At 58.4% G+C, this 5,407-nt stretch overlaps 2 non-coding genes and 1 pseudogene across 2 annotated transcripts; all 3 read right to left on the reverse strand.

The window, feature by feature from the left end:
- Positions 1-126, reverse strand: part of LOC142792370 (large subunit ribosomal RNA) — a 4,749-nt pseudogene extending 4,623 nt beyond the window's left edge.
- Positions 127-1,280: 1,154 nt separating this feature from the next.
- On the reverse strand, positions 1,281-1,433 carry LOC142792371 (5.8S ribosomal RNA). The gene has a single exon (XR_012890869.1). It is a non-coding gene; the product is annotated as a 5.8S ribosomal RNA (ribosomal RNA).
- A 1,719-nt stretch (positions 1,434-3,152) lies between these two features.
- On the reverse strand, positions 3,153-4,967 carry LOC142792350 (small subunit ribosomal RNA). Its single transcript, XR_012890848.1, has one exon. It is a non-coding gene; the product is annotated as a small subunit ribosomal RNA (ribosomal RNA).
- Positions 4,968-5,407: the final 440 nt, after the last annotated feature.

The raw sequence follows: 5,407 nt of genomic DNA on the forward strand, positions 1-5,407 counted from the left end.
GGGGGATTCGGTGCTGGGCTCGGTCCCGTTTCGCTCGCAGCTACTCGGGGAATCCCTGTTGGTTTCTTTTCCTCCGCTTAGTGATATGCTTAAATTCAGCGGGTTGTCTCGCCTGATCTGAGGTCGACAGCGGATACATTCGCTTCCATCAACTTCCTGCACGACCGCGTGCGCTCGCCCTACCAAGTGCGCCCGCAACCCTGTACAGGGCCACTTCTTCACAAGGCTGGCAATCGGCTTCCCCGCTGCACGCGTGCGGCGCACAACCGGTGTGACGTGGAAGTGACGGGACACGTTCGTAAACCCATCGCGAACCGAGTACGACGCCCTACCAAGTGCGCCCGCAACCCTGTACAGGGTCACATCTTCACAAGGCTGGCAAGCGGCATTCCGCTGCGCGCGTGCGTCGTCCGAGCAGTTGCGTGATAAACGACCGTGTCGAAAGCCCAAACACCGCCGAGGCCAGTCGCCGCCGCCGCAAGGGCAGCCACGCAGCCTGGCGAGAGGCATCGTCTCGTGTAGCGTCGCCCCCGCCCCAACTGGAGTGGCCCAGTTTTTTGAACGGGACGGGAACTGCGAAGCACTTAGACCGACGGCGGACTACGACGAGAACGCCTTAAGCTTCGCCAACGTTTCGCCAACTCGTGCGGGAGACTTTTTCCGCTTCGCGGCAAGTCGTCGCGCCGTGCTCTCCGCATCAACCGCGTACGCAGCGAACCGCAAACGTCGGGCGCAGCCTCCTCACCTCCCTGCGCTTTGCGCGCGAACGTTCCCTGTTCGCGCGGCAAAGCCTGGAGGAGGCACGGCCCCGCAGCGTGTTCGAGCGCCCGGTCTACGGGACACCCTGCTTACTTCGAGGGCAACAAGCGCAACGCAAGGCTGCGATCTCGCGCACTTTGCGCACGGCTGGAGAAGCTTTGCTGGCCGGCTTTCGCTCCTCGTGTTTACCGTGCGTTAAAGTTGCGCGTCCGTGGCTCTCGCAGCTCTTGCGCGCCCGGTCGCAGAGAGGAGTACGCAACCTCGACCGCACTTTCCCTGCAGGCTTCCTTCCGACTCGAAGTCCTGCGGCGGTCTCAACGAGGTGCCACATCCTCAATGCAGTCGGTCGCCCCCGTTTCGGTTGGGCTCTGGCACGACGGTCGCCACCGTCTCGCCCTTGAGTGGCCGCTGTTGGCGCTCGCTGTGAGGTGTTCAGCGTGCTGTCCGTGTTGCCGACGCGGTCAAAACGAGTCGACGGCTCACGTTCCCTTGTGCGCCGAAGGCTCTCTTGATATGTGATCCGACCCTCAGACAGACGAAGCCAAGGGAAGACCCAAGGCCGCAATGTGCGTTCAAAGAATCAGTGCTCAGTGTGTCCTGCAATTCACACCAAGTCTCGCAGCTGGCTGCGTTCTTCATCGACCCGAGAACCGAGTGATCCACCGCTTAGAGTCGTGAAAAAGTGTTTGTTCAATTCCGTACAGTCAAAACCAAACGTTTCTGGCACTCGGCCAAACAGTGGCCAAGAAGGGCGCTTTTCAGCGCACGCTTGGACTCCAAAACTCTGCCGCGCCTTTTTCGGCTGCCGCAAATCGAGCAAACGGTGTGTTTCGGACGGCGTTTCGCTTTCGCTACTTGCGAGTGCTTTCGTGGTCCACCCCTCTATAAATACTCGGGAGGCGTCGAAGCCGGTTCTCCAAGCCGGACCCGTAGGTATCGTTGTGTGCTCGCTCTCATTGGCCCGCCTAACCAGAAAATGCCTGCGGTACACCCATTTGGATAAGAGTGCACGCAGATGCGGGCCTCGACGGCTACACATTTCCTCGGGCGGCCGCCTCCCGGCCTCCGTGGAGCGCGGGATGCACGGTCCCATCGACAAGCCTCTCCCGTTTTTACCGTGGCGTCGCGGTTCACCACGGCAGGCGGGTCGGTCTCCTCCGCATAAAAAGGGGGACCCCCGCTTTTTGTTCCACGAAATCGCACAAGCTTTTTTCGCATCCACGGTTTGCCACCGCACACCAAAATGCCGATCCGGCTGCCTACTTTAGCCAACAGGTGGAGCCAGGCGCGCCGTACTTGCGCGGCACTTCCCACGTCCACCGAAGTCGGTGCCAAGGACCACTTTCGGCGCCGGAGCCGCGTACGAGCCTACTCGAGGCGGAAGAACGAAGCCAGCAAGGGCCTGGCCGCAAGTGCGTTCAATTGTCGGGACGTCCAAGTCCCTCGTTCTTCCGTGCTTCCTCTTTCGGCAAGTCGTTGCGGCACCTTCCCAAAGCGCGCAGACCCGCTAATCGCGACGAGCGCGACGTGGCCGTGCCGCCTTTCCCTCGGCAGCAAGCAAAACGCCTGGCAACGTCGACGCTCCCCTAACCGCGATCTCGCACCGTGTTTCGTGTGGCGAATTCAAAAGCCGGCCGGCGCTGCTGCAACCATTACGGTCGGTACGCATACGCCGCGGAGGGCGGGACGGTCATCGGAGCGTGCGGTTCCTCCATCGAGTACTGCGCACCTCGGCCGTCGCATCGCCGTGCCATGACCGGCCGCGCGTCAACGCGAACCGGTGCCAGCGAGATCCCTCGCCTGCAAGAACCGACCGGCAGCCTCCGTCACCCGAGGACGCGGAGGCGCTTGCCGCGGACGGCGGGACGGTATGCACTGGTGCACAGCGGACCCGTCACATCGCCAGTTCCTTGACCGACCGCCGACGCTTGTGCCGTTCCTCTCGTACTTGGCAGTCGCCGCGCGATTGTCGGGTCTCGTTCTTGCACGCTCGAACGGTCGGGAGGGCACTCGGCTGGCGTTTCGGGAACGCGCAGCCTCGCCTTCTACCGACGTAACCACGACTCGCCGTTCGCGCTCCGCCGCTCCTGTTTACAGTACTAGGCGGTCCCGCAGCGGTCGGGTCGCGCATTTCGAGCGCTTCGAGCCACGGTGCAGTGGCGGGTCGAAAGCCGACCTATGAGTGCGTTGCGCCGTTTGTACCCGCGTCCGCCACCTGGCCGACCGTCCAAGGTCGCGGTGTTGGCGTCCGCTGGGCGCAACAATTTGTCACGGGGTGCCGCTCCACATTCAGGCAGCCCCGTGGGGAAAAGCCGACCCCGCGTCCAAACGGGGTCAGCGGCAGAAAGTGTCGGGCGCAGACGCAGCTGAGGCGCTCACCCTTCACAATCCGTTAATGATCCTTCCGCAGGTTCACCTACGGAAACCTTGTTACGACTTTTACTTCCTCTAAATGATCAAGTTTGGTCATCTTTCCAACAGACCGGCGCAACCGAAAGGCCGCGCCGGACATCGGTCCGAAGACCTCACTAAATCATTCAATCGGTAGTAGCGACGGGCGGTGTGTACAAAGGGCAGGGACGTAATCAACGCGAGCTTATGACTCGCGCTTACTGGGAATTCCTCGTTCAAGGGGAACAATTGCAAGCCCCTATCCCAATCACGAAAGAAGTTCCACGGGTTACCCAGTCTTTTCAGACAGGGATAAAGACACGCTGCTTCCTTCAGTGTAGCGCGCGTGCGGCCCCGGACATCTAAGGGCATCACAGACCTGTTATTGCTCTGTTTCGTGCGGCTAGGAGCCGCTTGTCCCTCTAAGAAGGTTGTAAGGTGCTGGGAACCCCGTACCTATTTAATAGGCTAGAGTCTCGTTCGTTATCGGAATTAACCAGACAAATCGCTCCACCAACTAAGAACGGCCATGCACCACCATCCACCGAATCAAGAAAGAGCTCTCAATCTGTCAATCCTCCCAGTGTCCGGGCCGGGTAAGTTTTCCCGTGTTGAGTCAAATTAAGCCGCAGGCTCCACTCCTGGTGGTGCCCTTCCGTCAATTCCTTTAAGTTTCAGCTTTGCAACCATACTTCCCCCGGAACCCAAATACTTTGGTTTCCCGGAAGCTGCCCGCCGAGTCATTTGAGTAACTCAGGCGGATCGCTGGTTGGCATCGTTTATGGTCAGAACTAGGGCGGTATCTGATCGCCTTCGAACCTCTGACTTTCGTTCTTGATCAATGAAAACATTCTTGGCAAATGCTTTCGCAGTAGTTCGTCTTGCGACGGTCCAAGAATTTCACCTCTAGCGCCGCAATACGAATGCCCCCGTCCGTCCCTCTTAATCATTACCTCGTATTCCAAAAACCAACAGAACAGAAACGAGGTCTTGTTCTATTATTCCATGCAAGTTTATTCAGGCGACTCGCCTGCGTTGAGCACTCTAATTTTTTCAAAGTAAAAGCACCGGCCATCTCGAGGCACACAATGAAGTGCACCAAGAAAGAACCGGCATGATGTTCAGTCCGAGCCGTCGCATCGGGTAGATGCACTACTCGTCTGGAACTGAGATCCAACTACGAGCTTTTTAACCGCAGCAGCTTTAGTATACGCTATTGGAGCTGGAATTACCGCGGCTGCTGGCACCAGACTTGCCCTCCAATTGATCCTCGTTAAAGGATTTAGAGTGTACTCATTTCAATTACGGGGCCTCAAAAGAGTCCCGTATTGTTATTTTTCGTCACTACCTCCCCGTGCCGGGAGTGGGTAATTTGCGCGCCTGCTGCCTTCCTTGGATGTGGTAGCCGTTTCTCAGGCTCCCTCTCCGGAATCGAACCCTGATTCTCCGTTACCCGTAACAACCATGGTAAGCAAGTAACCTACCATCGAAAGTTGATAAGGCAGACACTTGAAAGAAACGTCGCCGGCTCGTGGCCATGCGATCAGCACAAAGTTATCCAGAGTCACCACACAATACGGGCCGAAACCCGATCGATCTTGGTCTAATAAAAGCACCCGTTACCCAAAGGGCTCCAGGCTCACTGCATGTATTAGCTCTAGAATTGCCACAGTTATCCAAGTAGGAAGAAACGATCTAAGGAACCATAACTGATTTAATGAGCCATTCGCGGTTTCGCCTTATTTCGGCATGTACTTAGACATGCATGGCTTAATCTTTGAGACAAGCATATGATTACTGGCAGGATCAACCAGGTAATCGTTCGACTGCGCGTCCGTCCTCGCCTTCGGCGGGCCGGACGCAGTCTGTGTGCGGCGGAGGCCACCTTCAGGCGCCCCAACACGCTTATTTTGCACTCCGAGATGACGGCGTTCGAGCTCGCTACGGCACAACCTTCCCGAAAGACGAGTGGGAGCCGTGCGGCAAGAAGCACGTTCATGCTCGCTCTTTTTCGTTGCATCGACTCGGTCGCGCCGTGCGGGTTGCCCAAGCCCGCTGCACTGTCGGTGGACCGGCCGGAACTAGCAACGGAGCCGAGACTGCAAAGCCGCCAGACGACGGGTCACGCCCGCGTCTTCGGCGCTTTCGCATCTGAATCGCCCGAGGACGACACGGAACACACCTCGATATCGTGGTAAAACGGCACCGTCCGACAACCAGCCCCTAACGCATCAAGCGGATGAGGCTGCAGACGACT

Source organism: Rhipicephalus microplus, unplaced genomic scaffold (genome assembly GCF_043290135.1).
Source record: "Rhipicephalus microplus isolate Deutch F79 unplaced genomic scaffold, USDA_Rmic scaffold_217, whole genome shotgun sequence".
In the NCBI taxonomy this organism is placed as follows: domain Eukaryota; kingdom Metazoa; phylum Arthropoda; class Arachnida; order Ixodida; family Ixodidae; genus Rhipicephalus; species Rhipicephalus microplus.